At 43.5% G+C, this 19,637-nt stretch overlaps 1 protein-coding gene across 2 annotated transcripts in view; it reads left to right on the top strand.

Annotated features, from left to right (window-relative positions):
- The window catches only part of dlgap4 (DLG associated protein 4), a 459,488-nt gene that overhangs the window by 274,899 nt on the left and 164,952 nt on the right, over window positions 1–19,637 (top strand). Inside the window, exon 4 of one of the 2 annotated variants that reach the window (XM_062978818.1) lies at window positions 2,448–2,541. The exons of the other annotated variant lie outside the window; for it this stretch is intronic. The gene's annotated coding sequence lies outside the window, so the exon portion shown is untranslated. The remainder of the gene's footprint in view (window positions 1–2,447; window positions 2,542–19,637) is intronic. 2 annotated transcript variants of the gene reach the window in all.

The following is a 19,637-nucleotide window of genomic DNA, read 5'->3' as shown; positions in this document are numbered from 1 at the left end:
AAAGGAAAACTACAAAGCATACATACCTGAATATTTTCTCCAGCCCAAGTGATTTAGCTGCCTGAGGAAAAGCAGCAAATGATGCCCTGTACCTACCCAATTCAAGATGCCTAGAACCTCAAAGCCAGCCAAGTTAATTTAAATTGTGAGACAGAAAATTCCAAAAGATTCTCCCCATCCATCACAGTAGAAATACAATTAAATACTTAACGGTTTGCTGTTATTTCATGATGCTCAGTAATTGTTGCCTGAGGTATCTTTTGATATGGATGGCCCTTTAACAGGGCATATTGCAGCTCTGAGGAGAGTTATAATAGGAAATTTGTTCAAGCTGCATTGGCATGCTTCCCATTGTCTCCTTAGGCTATGGTCATCCTTCTCTACTTTTCTGAGTCACCTTCACCATCACTTATCTTGATAAGTATCCCCCGTCCTCAATTAAAAGTATTTGTTTTGAAAAATTCTTTTCTTTTCAGTAACTAATAAAATCAGCGAGTACAACACTAAGACCTGTATCTAATTGCTAGCTCCAGCTAGAGTAAACTTATTGAATGATGCAATTTATATAAGTGTTGACTTAGCATTCATCAATTGATTAAAAGCATCAACTCTACCTGGGACTGGCAATTAGAGTTAAGCCATAATAGATAAAAAAAACAAGAAGAAGAAACTTTTGTCTGAACGTAAGCAGAAGTACAGTGACTTAGCAGAAGAGATACTGCTGAAGTCAGCAGGGCATTTTCTTCCCTAAGAAATAATGCACACAGAACTGAAAAACAAATAAATTTCCATGCAAGACAAAAGAAAAAAAATGACCTGCAACTTTTGGTGCTCAATACAGTCATTAACTCTGCAACAAACTTTTCCAAGTTCACAGGGTGCTTAGAAAGGAAGAATGCCAGCCTGATGAACATGTGATAGATAGGATAACATGCAAGCTCATTCTTTGCGGTTTTTTGGGTCCAGTCCTGATCTGAGATCCCAAATCCTTGGTTGTGGCCAGGAGTGTCTTTGCCCAGCCAATGCCCTAAATATACCAGTTCTCACAGATAAGTATCCCCCATCCAGTGTAACAAATACCTCAAACTGCATTACATATGGATAGCTACAATGAGATCTATGTAGGGATGTATTTGAAGAGCATTTGGAAACTGTAATCAGAATATTATAGGATTGTTGTGTGTTTTCCAGGCTGTATGGCCATGTTCCAGAAGTATTCTCTCCTGAAGTTTTGCCCACATCTATGGCAGGCATCCTCAGAGGTTGTGAGATATATTGGGGGGGGGGGATTCCCATATACCTCACAACCTCTGAGGATGCCTGCCATAGATGTGGGTGAAACATCAGGAGAGAATACTTCTGGAGCATGGCCATACAGCCCTGAAAACATACAACAATCCTGTGATTCCAGCCATGAAAACCTTCAACAACACACAGAATATTATAATCGGAGTGTTGACAGGATCCCCATAAGTAGAGCAGATTGATGTGGAGATCCTTGCAGTTTGTTTCCAGGTAGCATAATTCAACATGCTGCTGATTACCTTTAAATCCTTGAATTATTTAGTTTATCAGCAAAATGCCTGAAAGATCATCTCCGCCCACACAGGCCAGCCCACCCATTGGATCACTCCTATGAGGCCCTCTTGTATGTCTCAAGTGTCTCAGATTGGACCAAGAACATGCTCTTTTTGATGCTGGTATCTAGGTCCTAGACCAGGAAGGAGAAAGATGTGACCTTCCTGATATTGAGGAACGGCAAGTCCCAGCAACCAAAGTCAACATGGTCAGTGGCAAATAATCCTGACCTAATTGTAGGCCCTGGAACTCCCTTCCAAGAGAGACTTGCCTTACTTTCTGATGGATGAACTTGGTAGCTGGGAAACACCTTCTTTTTTAGAATGGCATGTAGTTTCTGATTTTAACTGGATATTTTTAATTTGTCTTTTTTCATAGTTTAAATGTATTAATTCCTATTGCATTCTTATTTTATGCTGGTGTTTTCATAGTTAGCATATGTATTGTAAACCAAAAGAACATTCCTACTTGTTTTATTCTTATGCTTACTGTTTTTGCACTTGGCCACCTTATATTTATTTATTTATTTGCCATATTTGTACCTCACCCTTCTCACCCCGAAGGAGACTCAGAGCGGCTCACATAGAAATTGGCAACAATATGATGCCATACAAACATACAGTAGCAAATAACTCTATGCATGAAAAACCAACTTTTAGGAGAAAATGTGAGGTATAAATATTTCAAAATAATTACATATCGTTAAACCCTTTGGCAATATGAGATGGCCTGAACTCTTTGTAAGTGTGCCAGTTGGACCACAATGCTCAGTTGACACATGAAATGCACTTGATAAAAACACTCTCATAATGAAAGAGAGAGAAGATTTGATCTTTATAAACATTCATTTGTTCACCTTGAAATCCTAGGCCTTCATGAGTACCAAGCCAGGAATTGAGAGAAACAAGAAGGAGGCATGGCCCTGAGCAGGACCTGTCCCTAAACAACAAGGAGACGTGAGAGGTATAGTATAACACAAGTCTGTATCTGTAGCTATTCCATTTAAAACGGCTTTCTAACTATTGCAGGGGTAGAATGTAGTTCAGTTCTAGAGACAGAGTTTGGAAATCTCATCTTTTTGGACTACATTTCCTCAGACTCCTGTATCTAGCTACTGGCATTTTTAAACAGATATAGACAATTTGGAGTGAGTTCAGATAAAGGAAATGAAGATGAGAAGAGGTAATGAAAACCAACTATATGAGGAGATGTTGAAGGTGGTGGGCATGTTCAGCTTGGTAGTGAGAAGGTTGAGGGGTGACATGATAGCATTCTTTAAATCCCTCAAGGGCCACTGAGAAGAGAGAGGCACGAGTTTGTTCTCTGGTGGCTCAGAAGGTAGAATGAGGTCTTATGGTTTTAAGTTTCTGGAGGAAAGAACTAATTCTAATAGTTGCAGTAGTGTAGCACTGTAGTACTATGGTAGTATTGTGGAGCTCTGCTTCTTAAACTGTGTGTCCTGATCCCAAATGTGGTCCCCTTAATTCAATACTGGGGCCATGAAAAAATTGTCAACAGTAAAAGGTTTCTGAATGCCAATCATTTAGACAAATTTGTCGGCAACAACATGCTGTGTTTACAGTGGACCCTGCTTAAAATGCTTCAGCTAAATCAGCATGTGTAGCAAGCCTTGTGGAATCTGGTTTATTATTAGTACATGTTTAATTTTTAAACTCGTTTTATATACCTATTCCTGGGGTCACATATTCTATGTGCAGAGTCATCAGAAAACTTAAGAGTCTGAGGAATGGTAAATAGGTTGGCTGTTCCTATTCTCGAGCACACAGCGGGTGCATCTACAGTGTACCCACAGATAGGTTTGTAGGGCCTGCCTTAAGCTAAATTTCTTCAGGCAGTAAATAGATAGGTTTTTAGCACCTCACTAAACTACAACTCGCAGGATCCCATAGCATTGAGCCACAGCAATTAATGTGGTGCCAAACTTCATTAATTCTACAGTTTTGCACAGATAATAAGAACCTATTTGCAACCTGAAGAAGTTTGGCTTTTTCAAATGTTGGTCCCTACCTATTGCTGCATTGTGCAAGTCTGCTTTCGCTGGAGAGCCTTCCTTTAAGCAAGGGTTAGACCTATGATCCATAGCGCTCCTTCCAGTGGTATGATTCTATGATATCGCCAGATGTGTTGTGGGACTGTGATAATGGCAACTTTCTTTGTTCAGCTGAGAAATGGGGTGAAGGCTGGGCAAATTGCAACATTTTTGCTCTTGTTCTCATGATAAAAGAGCAACAAAATGAAGGTCATGAGAAAACAAGGCTGAAGCTGATCTTCAGAACATTAATTACAGCCCACATGTAGCCTGAAATCCGTGTGCATTGCAAGGAAAAGATAATGACAAAATATTATGAAAATTGCTATAGCAACATCTTGTCTATTACTGACCTACTTTGTGACAAAGGATATTGAATGCATGGCAGGCTGAAGACTTCCACAAAAGTCTCAAGGCAAATCTTTGTTTTATTTACGTTGACTTAGTTTGATAAGCTGGGATGGAAATCCTTACAGTTTTTGTCAGCCAAAGCCTTCTTCTCAATGTGGCCTTCAGGGGGTGTGATGAACTAATTTCCATAGAAAGTGCCTCTATCGTGGATCTTTGGGAACACAATGACCCACATTATTTCAGGCCAAGATTATTAGCTTTCCATACCATCTGCCAGTTCAGGAATGATATTTATCTGGTTTCTAGCCTCACCTTTTTTGTTGTTGTTACTCATGATCATTATCAGCATCTTACTTTTTCGCAGTATATGACTCAAAGCAACTTGAAAAACTTAACACAAACATAATTAAATCTTCACAGCATACAAATGCAAAAAGGTAGTTAAATGATTTAAAAAACTTGTAAAATACATACAGCATTAAAAAAATAAGTAGCAAATAGAAAAACCCAGCACATGTGAGGCCCACTCTCCATAAGCAATCAGTCTGAGAGGTTCCTGTCCTGTATTCCCTCCAGGTATACCTGTGAAAGTGGTAAGACAGAAAGAAAGGCCTTCCCAGGAGATCTCAAAACATGGACAGGTTTATATGGGAAGATATAGTCAATGAGCTAACTTGGAGCCGAGCTGTATAGAGCTTTATAGGTTATAATCAGTGCTTTAAATTATGCCTAGGAACAGACCAGCAGCTGGTGGAAGTATTGTAACAAGGGAGTTGTGTGTTAATCAAAATGAAATTGACTTATTGTATTTTAAGTGATCATTACTTAAGCCTTTTATGGATATTCTAAGGGTGAATGACCAGTGCATTACAGGGAAGGAGTTGAGTATTTCATTGCATTGAATTGACAGACTCCATCAGCTGTTCTCTTTGTTTGTTTGTTTGTTTGTTTGTTAAATTGATTGCAAGCCAAACTCCAGGGCAACCTGCAGTCACAGGTTTACAAAGCAATTTAAAAACACATATAAACAAAATATACATATTGCAACCATTCATATCCATCCATTCATGAGCAGCTCAGAACAAAACATGTGACCTCCCTAAATGGCTACAATTACTCATGTTGTGCTAACCATATGTTCAAGTGCTTGCAATGTGTTATACGTCGAGCTGCTTTTAAGAATGATTTGAGCATTAAGGTTGGCCCAAAATAGGTCCACTGAATTATCTACTGAAGGCTCTCAATTCTGATCTTTTTGGAGAGTTGCTGAAATATGAAAAACAGTAATTTGTAGTAACAACAAAAAATACTGGTCATATATGAATAGATGCCAACATGCCAGGCCTTCTGTTATTTTATATTTAAAGCTACATTATAAAAATGCGAGAAATATCACAATGCTGGGAGAGGTGTATTCAGCCAATCAGGAAATATTTGCCTGTCTTCTCCCAAACGAAAATCAGTATTCAACCTGATAAATATTTAGTGGACAAGGCAATAGGGGAAATGCAACCCAAAATAGGTAAAGACATAGTCCAGCAATACCTATCTACTCTAAATGAATTAGAAAAGACTCCAGGGCCAGATGAATTTCATCCAAGAATATTGAAGAAACCAACAGAAGTAATTTCAGAACCACTGGCAATAATTTTTGGGAATTCTTGGAGAACAGGAGAAGTCCCAGCAGACTGAAGGAGGGCAAATGCTTTTCCTCTATTCAAGAAGGGAAGACCCAAACAATTACCATCCAGTCAGCCTGACATCAGTAACCAGAAAAGATTCTGGAGCAGATCATAGAGTCATAGAATCATAGAGTTGGAATGATTCTATGGGCCATCCAGTCCAATCCCCTGCCAAGAAGAAGGAAAATTGCATTCAAAGCACCCCTGACAGATGACCATCCAGCCTCTGTTTAAAAGCCTCCAAAGAAGGAGCCTCCACCACACTCCAGGGCAGATAATTCCACTGCTGAACAGCTCTCACGGTTAGGAAGTTCTTCCTAATGTTCAGGTGGAATCTCCTTTCCTATAGTTTGAAGCCGTTGTTCCACGTCCTATTATCCAGGGCAGCAGAAAACAATTTGCTCTCTCCTCCCTATGACTTCCCCTCACATATTTAAGAGTTTAAGGGACAAGCTGGAATGTCTCCAGAGGATGGCAGCTAAAATGATCAAAGATATGGAGACCATGCCCTATGAGGAGCATCTTAAAGAACTGGTTATGTTTAGCCTGCAGATGAGAAGGTTGAGAGGAGACATGATTGTAATGTTTAAATATTCAAAAGGCTGTCATAAGGAAGAGGAAAGCAAGCTTGTTTTCTGCTGCCCTGGAGACTAGGACTTGGAGCAAAAAGTTAAAATTTCAGGAAAGAAGATGCCACTTGAACATTACGAAGACCTTCCTGATTGTAAGAGCTGTTCAACAGTGAAATTCACTGCCTCGGAGTGTGGTGGAAGCTCCTTCTTTGGAGGCTTCTAAACAGAGGCTGGGTGGCCATCTGTTGGGGGTGCTTTGATTGTGGTTTTCCTGCATGGCAGGGAGTTGAACTAGATGGCCCATATGGTGTGTTCCAGCTCTGTGATTCTATGAACTTCCATTGCATGATGATGTCTTTAAGACCAATCCCAACTAAGAAAACCAAATTGAAACAAAATAGCTTATGATATTGTCAAGGACATCCTGACAGTGCAAAAGACAGGGGAATTGTACCAGCTGTCAGGAACAGTTTGCTAGTGCAAGAACTGTCCTTCAGAGACAAATACAGGCAGACACAGAGTGTTTTTAATCTCCCAATCTGTTCGTTAGTTCTTTCTGCCTGCAAAGAAAATGCTGAGCCTTCACCAGCATGAATTGCCAGAGGAGAAGACCCCAAAAGGGGAGCAGTTACTCCCCTTGACCAGACTGCCTTCATGTCAGAGTTTGGAAAATGTTATATTTTGGACTACAGCTCCTCAATAGCCATGCTGAGTGGGAGTTTCTAGGAAGATGTAATTCCAAACAATCATTTTCACCAACTCTGATTTGTTTACAGGGGATAGATAGCCTTGAAAAATGCAGTTGTGAAGACCACTTAAATCCTTTGGCTAGAGGTTTGCCCAGCCCTGCTGTGTTGAGACTGCATCTCCTTTTGGGTGGATAGTTAGTTCAGGATGAGAATCAGACACTACCAGATCTTGATTATAAAGCAGGGTCAGCCTTAGTTGTTGTTAGTTAGTTAGTTAGTGCTTGGATAGAAGGCCACCAACAAATATCAGATGATGTATAATTCAGAGGAAAAAACTGGCAAAACTCTGAACAGAGTTCAATCAATGAAATCATTTATTTCGGTCATAGAACAGCACAGGAAATAAAAGTCACAGTTACATACAAACTTAGTACGTTTAGTACATTTAAAATGTAATGATAGATACTAAAGCACTATGGGGGAGGGGAGGAGCGGAAGGTGAAACAGGTTAAAAACATACAATACACAGGTCTATCAGCAAATTATAGAATCAAGGGAGATGATTACTGGATACATAGTCAACTTTTGGGACCAGTCATCCCCTGACGGATTTTGTATGCTGCTGCACAAAACTTTGCAACATTGTAGGTTGTAGCTAAATCAGTATCTACAAAGTAGCAGGAGGTATAAAATTGTCCTGAATGGCCTGGTGCGGATATCCCTAAACAGAGTTAGTTCTGACTATCTTCACCTTGGAATAGACTAGTTCAAATATAAAAAAAAAAAATCATGTGGATCCGTTTATGTCCATCTCACCTTAGAAAGGCATCTCACTGAGGGCCATTTCAGATAGGCCCAAAACGTGAGACCTGTCTCGCTTTTTACCGGAGGCATCCAAAAGGGAAAGCCCCAGTTTTGGGTTGAGGTGAGGACTGCAACCCAGGAGGAAGTGGATTACTTGAAGTCACTTCCTCCTGGGTTTTAGTATAATGTAGAAGGGCCCTGAGTAGCACTGTTCAGACATCTTCTCGACTCCCTATTGCTGAAAGTCTCCCCTGATGTTTCATGCTGTTCATTGCTAGTTCACCATTGTGACATCTTTTTGCTAAGTGTTTCCCTGTTTCATTTTCTCTGCGTGTTCTGATTTGACCTACTTTGCATGCTAGCATTCTCTTTACTGAACAGATGACATTTTTTGGATAACTTTGGTGAGGTGGAGGAAGGGAACAATTCTATTTAGGGACAATCAAATAGATAGTGCTGCTTCTGGTGGTTTTTGATCTCACAATATTTTATTTTATTCCCAGGGAAATTTGCATTAAAATAGGTTATCTTCCTGCAGAGTTCATCTACTTCTGTGGCTTACTCAATACTGGAAGTCAAAAGCCTTTGTCACACTGCAAGTACTTATTTTTCTTGCAGCAACCAGCTGAGGTGACACAAAAGGGCTTGATGGCATGTGGCACAGGTGATAAGCATCACATTCAGATATGGGAAACAAATTACAGATCAAAAACGCTTTTCTTTTCTCTCCCCTTGAGAAAACATGACTGAGAAATGGGATTCAAAAATATTCATTATGCTGCACTTACTTGAGACAGGCAGGATATCACCTTACTAAGAGCCCTATCATACCACTCCTTAATGCCATTTGAATTCCAGCCACTCTTGTGGGGATAGCTGCTGGTTGATACTTTCTACTGTACTCTTGCCATTTAAGAGCATCACTTGTATATTTTTATCCACATTAATGGCATTGCCAACTCCTGTACCTTGCCCCTTGCTTTGTGATTGGTTTATGTTGTTATTATTATAGAAGAAAAAATCTAAGATGGCGGCGTGGCAGCAACAGCCTTGATGGGCTCTGTGGCTAGAAGATCTAAATTGCCACAAAAAGGCTCGCCTATTTCGCTTCCTATCTCCCCAAACCCTGTTTAATACCTGAGGGTTGGGGTGCTGGCGTTGGCAAGAGCCTACGGTGTCGGGCTGAGCAGCGAGAGGCTGTGGGAAGAGAAGGAAGACCGGGAGGTAGTCGAGCGGTCGCCATTTCACCATTCCGCTGTTTCTCTCCCTCTCCGTGAGTCTTCGTGGCCTCTTGGTTGGAGCTGCTGCAGCCTCTCGGCCCCGCTGAATCGGCAGGGAGGAGGGGGACTATAAGACTGGGCATTTGCCCTTTTGTTTTCGGCTTCTCCCATCCCTAGCGTTGGAGGAGATCCTCCGGAGGGCTTCTGGCGGGCCAAGGCGGCTCCGTTTGGCCCAAACGACCTCCAAGCGGCCCCTGAACTGGACGACCCCGGGCCGGGAGATCTTTTTTTCAGCGTTGTTATCTTGTCATATTGGGAGATAGGCCATCCAGGGACCTATTCTTATTCTTTGATGTCTGTCCCCTCTCTGCCTGTGACCTCCGTGTGGCTCCTTTCCCCCCCCCCCTGCTGCTGCTGTATTAAGGGGGCTGCAAGTGTGTCTCCGAGAGGAGGAGGAGAGGAAGAAGAAGGAGATCAGGAACGACTCTTGTAGCCACCATTGTTCAGCTTGTGGCACTTTCTCTCCCCTCCCTGGCCCTTTTTGGACTGAGGCCCTGGGTTAATCACCCTCAACAACTTGTGGAGACTTGGGCTAAACATCATCGGGAGGGACCTCTGGAGGAAGCAGGAGGTATTGACTTATGGAGCCCTCTTATTAGGAAAGAAGCTTCTGTGCTGCTTGCTGCATTACATCCAGCTGCCAGACTGCTTATAAGGACTATACCATCGTCCCCATATTGTCCCATACTTTGCTACTAGTTCCTGAGGCAGCCAAGTGTACAATTACGGCCTGGAGCCTCCTCCTCAACCGGGCGGAGTTTCCACACAAGACTAAAGGCACATTCCATCTTCTGGTCCCTGCTATTCAGTGAGTCAGCTTGCCAATCCACTCAGTCTGCTGACCCACTTAGGCCAGCAGGGCCTGTGCATTGTCTTCCCACCCAACCATCACTGGACTGCTCCAGCACCGCATTCCATCTAGAAATGCACTGTTAGCACTTTATTGATGATCATCTGGACTGAGCACTTTATCTAGCCCTCATAATTGATTGTTATGAATTTTCCATGCTGCTATGAATTGTGTTCAGCCGTGTTAACTCAGAGCTACAAGTTGAGGGTTGGGGTGGGATGTTGAAGCACAAAGTCACCTTATTATTGGAAGAACTGTATAACGCTGTAGTAAGAGCTAAAGCTTCTGGCACTTTAATGGTGATTTTATTGTTATCCCTTAGCTTGTTGATCTACCTGCCTCACCCCACTGATTCTATTAGAACAATCTATGAACTAGATTCCCCTCCACCTTTAGCACTTTGCACTTTTGGGAAATTAAAGAACTTTATATTGCACTTTACGCTAGTAACTCCCAAGTGGGGGGAATGGGGAGATGAAAGAGCTACATCCAAAGGAGAGTGGAGTGAGATACAATTTAAGCAGGGATCTGGCTCATATTTGAAAGCTAGTGCCAGCCCAATGACGGAAGAAGGGGAGAGGGGCCATGGAGGGGGGGGAGGATGTCCACTAGCCGAGGGGCCCCCATAGAGGTAATCCAGGGGAGGGGGAGATATGGGAAAGGGAGGCCAAAACTGATTCGGCCTAGGGAGAGGAAGAGATTTCTTGTAGATTTAAAACGGCCTCCTGATATGGTAAACTTGGATACCCAGGTTGGCGGTTCCTCCGGATTAAAGGTGGTGCTGTTGAACGCCAGGTCTGTAAATGGAAAAACAGCAATCATCCAAGACCTCATCTTGGATGAACGGGCAGACCTGGTGTGCATAACGGAGACCTGATTGGATGAGGCGGGTGGGGTCAATCTCACCCAACTTTGTCCTCCCGGGTATGCCGTGCAGCACCAACCAAGATCCGGAGGACGGGGAGGCGGTGTTGCACTGGTCTATAAGGAGTCTATCCCCCTGATCAGGTGCCCCATCCCGCAGTCAACCTTGTTTGAATGTGTCCACCTGAGGGTGAGTGACCGGGACAGATTGGGGATTTTGTTAGTGTACCGCCCACCCCGCTGCACTACAGTCTCCCTACCTGAGCTAGCGGGGGTGGTCTCGGGCCTGGCATTGGAGTCCCAGCGGCTTTTAGTGCTGGGGGACTTCAATGTCCATGCTGAGACCATCCTGACTGGTGCGGCTCAGGACTTCATGGCCTCCATGGCAACCATGGGGCTGTCCCAATTGGTATCTGGTCCCACCCACAGAGCGGGGCACACACTTGACTTGGTTTTCTGCCAGGGATGGGAGGAAGGTGGCGGTGTGGAGGAGCTTACCATTGCTCCTTTGCCATGGACCGACCATCACCTGATCAGGTTTAGGCTGAATGCACCACCTAACCTCCGCAGGGGTGGGGGACCTATTAAAATGGTCCGCCCCCGGAGGCTTATGGATCCAGATGGATTCCTGACGGCTCTTGGGGAGTTTCCCGCCGCCTCGGTTGGTGATCCTGTTGATGCCCTGGTCTCTCTCTGGAATAGGGAGATGACTAGGGCAGTAGACACGATTGCTCCGGAACGTCCCCTCTCGAGTAACCGAGCTAAACCAGCTCCTTGATTTACTGAGGAGTTGGCAGCGATGAAGCGAAAAAAGAGGGAACTAGAGCGCGTGTGGCGTTCAGAGTGGAACGAATCAGACCGAACACGGCTGTGTCTCTACCTCAGGGCATATGCCGCGGCAATAGATGCTGCAAAGAATGCTTTCTTGGCAGCTAATATTGCGTCTGCAAAGAACCGTCCGGCGGAGCTTTTCCGGGTTGTCAGAGGCTTGTTAAATCCCGTCGCTCAAGACGGGATCCCTGACAACTCGGCAGCCCGCTGCGAAGCATTTGCTCGGTTCTTTGCGGACAAAGTCATTCTGATCCGCTCCGGCTTTGACACCATATTAACGGCAATCTCCGAGGATGTAACACGAGCACCTGCTTGTCCTATTTTGATGGATTCTTTTCAATTGGTTCAGCCTGAGGATGTGGACAAGGTGCTTGGAGAGGTGAGGGCTACCACATGCATCCTAGACCCCTGCCCATCCTGGCTGATGAAGGAAGCCAGAGGGGGGTTGGCCGAGTGGGTGAAGGTGGTGGTGAATGCCTCCCTTCAGGAAGGCATTTTTCCAGCGAGCCTCAAATTGGCTGTGATCAAACCGCTGTTGAAGAAGCCATCACTGGACCCCACTCAATTAGAGAACTTTCGGCCTATTTCCAATCTCCCCTTTTTGGGCAAGGTCATGGAACGTGTGGTGGCCGCACAACTCCAGGCATTCTTGGTTGACACTGATTTTCTGGATCCGGCGCAGTCTGGCTTCAGGCCGGGGCATGGTACCGAAACAGCCTTGGTCGCCTTAGTCGATGATCTACGCCGGGAACTGGACAGGGGGAGTGTGTCCCTGCTGGTTCTGCTGGACCTCTCAGCGGCCTTCGATACCATCGATCACGGTATCCTTCTGGGGCGCCTTGCCGGGATGGTGCTTGGAGGTACTGTTCTGCAGTGGCTCCGGTCCTTCCTGGAGGGTCGGTCCCAGATGGTGTCCTTGGGGGACACCTGCTCGGCCCCACAACCATTGACTTGTGGGGTCCTGCAGGGGTCAGTACTGTCCCCCATGTTGTTCAACATATACATGAAGCCATTGGGAGAGATCATCCGGAGTTTCGGGGTGAGGTGTCATCTGTACGCAGATGATGTCCAGCTCTGTCACTCCTTCCCACCTGTCACTAAGGAGGCTGTCCAGGTCCTGAACCGGTGTTTGGCCGCTGTGTCGGACTGGATGAGGGCTAACAAATTGAAATTGAATCCAGACAAGACAGAGGTCCTCCTGGTCAGTCGTAAGGCTGAACAGGGAATAGGGTTACAGCCTGTGTTGGACGAGGTCGCACTCCCCCTGAAGACACAGGTTCGCAGTCTGGGGGTTCTCCTGGACTCATCGCTGAGCCTGGAACCCCAGGTCTCGGCGGTGGCCAGGGGAGCCTTTGCACAACTCAGACTTGTGCGCCAGCTGCGCCCGTTCCTTGGGAGGTCTGACTTGGCCACGGTGGTCCACGCTCTAGTTACAGCTCGTTTGGACTACTGCAACGCGCTCTACGTGGGGCTGCCTTTGAAGACGGCCCGGAAGCTTCTATTAGTACAACGAGCGGCAGCCAGGCTTATAACTGGAGCGGCGTACAGGGAGCACACCATTCCTCTGTTGCGTCAGCTCCACTGGCTGCCAATATGCTACCGAGCCCAATTCAAAGTGCTGGTTTTGGCCTACAAAGCCCTAAACGGTTCCGGTCCAACTTACCTATCCGAACGTATCTCCTCCTATGAGCCCATGAGAACTTTAAGATCGTCTGGGGAGGCCCTGCTCTCGGTCCCACCTGCCTCACAAGTGCGGCTGGTGGGAACGAGGGACAGGGCCTTCTCGGTGGTGGCTCCTCGGCTGTGGAACTCCCTCCCCAGTGACATCCGGCAGGCCCCATCCCTTCTGAGTTTCAGAAAAAAGGTAAAGACCTGGCTTTGCGAACAAGCGTTTAATGAATGAATCATGATGGCTTTAACTCGGTCCGGACTAAGGTTTACGTGCAAGGTTTATGTGGACGAATGGATTAATTATTTTATTATACTGTTTTAAATGTATTTATGGGATTGTTTTAAATTGATTGTTTTATATTGCTATGTTTTATTTTTCTACTGTATTGTGAACCGCCCTGAGTCCCTTCGGGTGAGAAGGGCGGCATATAAATGATGGAAATAAATAATAAATAAATAAATATAATAAATAAATAATAGAATCATAGAATCATAGAATAGTAGAGTTGGAAGAGACCTCATGGGCCATCCAGTCCAACCCCCTGCCAAGAAGCAGGAAATCGCATTCAAAGCACCCCCGACAGATGGCCATCCAGCCTCTGCTTAAAAGCCTCCAAGGAAGGAGCCTCCACCACAGCCCGGGGGAGAGAGTTCCACTGCCGAACAGCCCTCACAGTGAGGAAGTTCTTCCTGATGTTCAGGTGGAATCTCTTTTCCTGTAGTTTGAAGCCATTGTTCCGTGTCCTAGTCTGCAGGGCAGCAGAAAACAAGCTTGCTCCCTCCTCCCTATGACTTCCCTTCACATATTTGTACATGGCTATCATGTCTCCTCTCAGCCTTCTCTTCTGCAGGCTAAACATGCCAAGCTCTTTAAGCCGCTCCTCATAGGGCTTGTTCTCCAGACCCTTAATCATTTTAGTCGCCCTCCTCTGGACGCTTTCCAGCTTTTCAACATCTCCCTTCAACTGCGGTGCCCAAAATTGGACACAGTATTCCAGGTGTGGTCTGGCCAAGGCAGAATAGAGGGGGAGCATGACTTCCCTGGATCTAGACGCTATACCCCTATTGATGCAGGCCAGAATCCCGTTGGCTTTTTTAGCTGCTGCATCACATTGTTGGCTCATGTTTAACTTGTTGTCCACGAGGACTCCAAGGTCTTTTTCGCACACACTGCTGTCAAGCCAGGTGTCCCCCATTCTGTATCTTTGATTTCCATTTTTTCTGCCGAAATGAAGTATCTTGCATTTGTCCCTGTTGAACTTCATTTTGTTAGTTTCGGCCCATCTCTCTAGTCTGTCAAGATCGTTTTGAATTCTGCTCCTGTCTTCTGGAGTGTTAGCTATCCCTCCCAGTTTTGTGTCGTCTGCAAACTTGATGACCGTGCCTTCTAACCCTTCATCTAAGTCGTTAATAAAGATGTTGAACAGAACCGGGCCCAGGACGGAGCCCTGCGGCACTCCACTTGTCACTTCTTTCCATGATGAAGACGACGCATTGGTGACCACCCTTTGGGTTCGTTCACTTAGCCAATTACAGATCCACCTAACCATAGTTTTGTCTAGCCCACATTTTACTAGTTTATTTGCCAGAAGGTCGTGGGGGACTTTGTCGAAGGCCTTTCTGAAATCCAGGTAGGCTACATCCACAGCATTCCCTGTATCGACCCAACTTGTAACTCTATCGAAAAAAGAGATCAGATTAGTCTGGCATGACTTGTTTTTTGTAAATCCGTGTTGACTATTAGCAAGGACCGCATTTGTTTCTAAGTGTTCGCAGACCACTTCCTTGATGATCTTTTCCAGAATCTTGCCTGGTATCGATGTGAGGCTGACCGGACAGTATATGTTTGGGTCGTTCTTTTTTCCCTTCTTGAAGATAGGGACCACATTCGCCCTCCTCCAATCTGCTGGGACTTCTCCCGTTCTCCAAGAACTCTCGAAGATAATTGCTAGTGGTTCTGAAATGACTTCCGCTAATTCCTTCAATACTCTTGGATGTAGCTGATCTGGCCCTGGGGACTTGAATTCGTTTAGAGAGGCCAGGTGTTCCTGGACAACTTGTTTCCCTATTTGGGGTTGGATTTCCCCAAATCCTTCGTCCATTCCATGTTGCTGAGGTTGAAGATGGCTTTCTTTTTGTGAGAAAACCGAGGCAAAGAAGGCATTGAGCAGTTCTGTCTTTTCCCTGTCCCCTGTCGCCATCACCCCATCTTCTCCTTGCAGAGGCCCTATCACCTCCTTTTTCTTCCTTTTTCTACCAACATAAGCAAAAAAGCTTTTTTTGTTGTTTTTTATGTCCCTGGTAAGCCTGAGTTCATTTTGCGCTTTAGCCTTGCGAACCTTTTCCCTACAGGTGTTGGCTATACGTTTCTGCAATTTCTGTTTATTTCTGCAATAGCACTATGAAACAGAATGTTATGATAGTAGGACATGCTATAATCCCTCCAGGTGAGAAGAGCAGGGTATAAATGCTGGAAATAATAATTTTATGATATATAGATATACATATAACCAGAAATTAGAAAAGGAAAAGGAAAGAGGGGTCATAAGGGCCAGTCAAAGTGACCCGTTTATCTTGGCTTCCAATAATGACATACTTTCCAGTTGGTTTAGAGTGTACAAACTTGACCATGAAAGGGTCAAGTCTCTATCTGACTAGGCGTACAGTTCCAAAACTTAGGCAAGCCTTCACAACCCTTCATTTTCAAAGTATATCTATGGTGGTGATTGAGAGCAGATACTCAGGCATCTCTCTGGCTCTTTGTCTGTGTGTTTGTGGATCCAGAATGTTATGGTTGAGCCTTCTGGCTCCGATACTAGGAGACGAGGTCGTAAGACTCCTTGAGAGTCAGACTCTCTTGAGGAGCGCGAAAGGAAACGGCTCCGGGACTTATTTGCAGAACCAACAGACGAAGACTCCTTTGAGGGTTTTACCGAGGGAATGGAGGGAGAGATGGTTAGCTCAGAGGAGGATGACATGGAATGGACTCGTGTGAGGGAGGATTTGGGTGTCACCGGCAATGATAGCATGGGAGGCAACTGGCGGGTTGCAGGATCGGACCCGTGGACGGGCTGGAGGGATGGAACGGGATCCACAGCTGGGGATGCTGTGGGGCGTAGTCAAAGGTGTTTTAGCTCTGATGAGGATGATGATGATGAGGCACCTGGAATTAGGATAGCAGCTGACAGCGATGAGGAGTTATGAACTGGCATAAAATGGGGTCTAGAATCAATGGCTAATTGCGTTGGGCAAGGTAATCTGGACGAACGCTTGGGCTCTTGTTGGGGAACTTCCTGAAGACGGGTGTGATTCGTTTGCTGAATACCTTGGACCTCCGTCGTCGACCTCGGACTATCCCTTCTGTGGCTATCGGTGGAACTTGTGAACTAAAGACGTCTGTACCTGGCTTTCGACCTTGGACCGGATTGGGACCCTGCTGACCGTTGCTACCCTGATTGATGTGCCTGGACCCGGATTTCGCTCGTTGCACGGAGGAGTAACAACCTTAGTTACTCAATTGTAGCTTTTGAGTAGCAGAGAGGAATCTGCTGCCAGTTATTTGTGTTTCATTGAATCTTTGTTTATCAACTTTTGTTTGTTTAAATTGCCAGGCTGAAATAAGCATTTTTGATTTAACCCGGATTAAACTCCTGTTTAATCCGGTTTATCTTTTGAATCGTTTTTAGTACCAGCGGAGTCTTTTTGTATCTTTTCACATTGAAGGCAAGTGTTTGCCTAGTCCTTTGTTTCTTACGGGCATTTTCTAGTTCTGTAACTTTAATAAACTGTGTTGAACTTTATTTGGTGGCATTCTGTCTATGACACAGGAAATTGAGGACTCGCCCCATTATTTGTTTTCTTGCTCTTTGTATTCTGAGCCAAGAACTAAAATCCTGGGGCCTATTTTCTACAATCCAACAGAGTGTCAGAAAAGATTTTTTTATCTCTTGGCTGACACTAACCCTGTGGTTACTCACAAGGTGTCTCTTTTTGCTCTGGCAGCACTGCAAATCCAGGCAAGATTAATTTTTGATATTGCAGTCGACTGTTCTGAGGATGCTTTTACCTAATAATAGTGTGGTTGTTTATATCCAAAGTGTTTTGTGCTGTAGTTTTAATAATACTGAATTTTACTTAGTTTTTAATTCTCCAAGAGCTAGTTCGTATAATATTTTATGTAGTATTTTAAGGATGTATTTCACCACTGATTTATGTAGCATTTTATTGGTGTATTCTGTCTTGTATTTAATAATCTTGTTTTTATTTGTTTTTCCTGCATGTGAAAGATCTATGGCCATCTTGTATGTCTCTCCACCATCTTTATTACAGCAAGAGAAAAGGAACTACTCACAATGAAATTGTGTTAAGCCTACTACGTCAGCAAATTACATTGACTGTATATACTGGAGTATAAGCCGACCTCAATATAAGCCGAGGCACCTGATTATACCACTAAAAACTGGGAAAACTCATTGAGTATAAGCCAAGGATGGGAAATGCAGCAACTACTGATAAATTTCAAAATAAAACTAGATACTAATAAAATTACATTAATTGAGTAATCAGTAGGTTCAATGTTTTTGAATATTTACCATAGTTCAAAGAAAAACAGTAAACTAGCTCTGTAAGTAGAAAAGTAGAGTCAACAAAAACAATATAGTATTAACCATGAAAAGAAAACACACTGATAAGGGAGGAAATAAATATATCCTATATTGCAAGCAATGGCCTCCAGGTTCCTCTGCCCAGCCTGACCTTGATCCCATTATAAGCCGAGGGAGGGTTTTTCAGCTCATAAAAAGGGCTGAAAAACTTGGCTTATCTTCAAGTATATATACGGTACCTTCTTAGAAAAAGAGTTATTTGATGCATGATTTTTCCAGGTATGAGATTTCTTTTAACCAGATGTTGCAAGTAATTGCTAGATATAATGAGATTCTTATTAGGAAGAATCAGATGGCTCTAATTAACACAAAAAGACCAAGATCATGAGCATTAAAAAGTAGCTAGTTTACAGCTACTTTCAGGAAGTTTTCATGAGCTTCCTCGTTTTAAGCCTATCCAGTAGCATGATCAATCCCTTCAAATATGATTCATGTGTTGATGTTTCTGGAAGAAAAAAATGACTGGAGAATAGTTCCAATAAAAAATAAATTAGAACAGGAGGCCAGTAGAATTTTGTATTTCCACCACTTTTGAAGCCTAAATTCCCATGGAGCAGAAACACTAATTGAGCAGACTTCATTTAAATCCTTGAACTAAAGGTTTCCCAACCCGGCTGCATCTCCTTTTGTAAGAGTAGTTCATTCTGAACAGTGACCTAATTAAAAAAAAAACCCTGATAATTCCACATTCTAGGACAGCCATCAATAAATTGAGTTAAGGATTTGGGAAATAAGACTGAACACTAAGTAATCATGTTAATTCTGTAACAAGAATTCACAACTTTTGGCAAATGCTATCAGAAAGAATTCAAGCAATAGAATTCCTATTATTAAGAACAGATGTGGTGCTAAAGGTTTTTAATCTGAACAAATAAGTACAGCATTTTTATGTACATATGTGTGTGTGTATGCATGCATTCTGCCATATCTTGGGACTATTTTAGTCAAAATATCTTGAAGAAATTTACAAAAGAACGTAAAGCTTTTGGGTCACACTGTTATAAAAAAAGAATTACATCAAGCACTACAGCATTTTAAAACCATTTAAAGCTTCTAGGTGGTTGGCATTTACATTGCTGATATTGTTTAATTCTATGGTTCTGGACAATTCTGCTCTAGTATTATTTAGAATATATAACATAGTAAACCTATTGAAGAGTTAGAATCTTGCTAAACCATAACTTTATAAACCAAATTATGATATGATAATCTGGATTATATGGCAGTGTAGACGGCCCCTAAGTAAACCCTATGGAAATTAATGGAGTCATAATAAATTGATGGTGACTTGAAGGAATACACACACAGCCAGATAATCCAAAATATCTGCTTTGAACTGGGTTATCTGAGTCCACACTGCTATATAACCCAGTTTAAAGCAGATAATGTGGGATTTTATATAGCTGTGTGAAAGGGGCCAGAGAGTTATAAAAGCCAGCTAAATTTACCATGCTTGGTCAGATGTTCCTTGCACACTGTGATAAAGATATGCTGCTTTACCTTGTTGAACTGCTATAATAATAATCCCCAAGAATGGCATTAACAATCCTCTGAAATTTCTAATAGTCTTGATAAATGCTGGCTAAGAACTAGGAGAGAGGACATATTGCCTGTCATGTTGAAATGCAGAATATGCTAAACATAAGATAAAGCAATGTATCTGAAATACTGGGGCTTATAATGAAATGTACTTTATAATAGTGAAATATACCTTAGTCCAGGAATGAGCATATTCCAAAGCCCAGAGGACT

This window comes from Anolis carolinensis, chromosome 4 (genome assembly GCF_035594765.1).
Source record: "Anolis carolinensis isolate JA03-04 chromosome 4, rAnoCar3.1.pri, whole genome shotgun sequence".
Taxonomy (NCBI): domain Eukaryota; kingdom Metazoa; phylum Chordata; class Lepidosauria; order Squamata; family Dactyloidae; genus Anolis; species Anolis carolinensis.
Note: the sequence above shows the minus strand (reverse complement) of the source record. Positions and strands in the feature narration are given on the sequence as shown.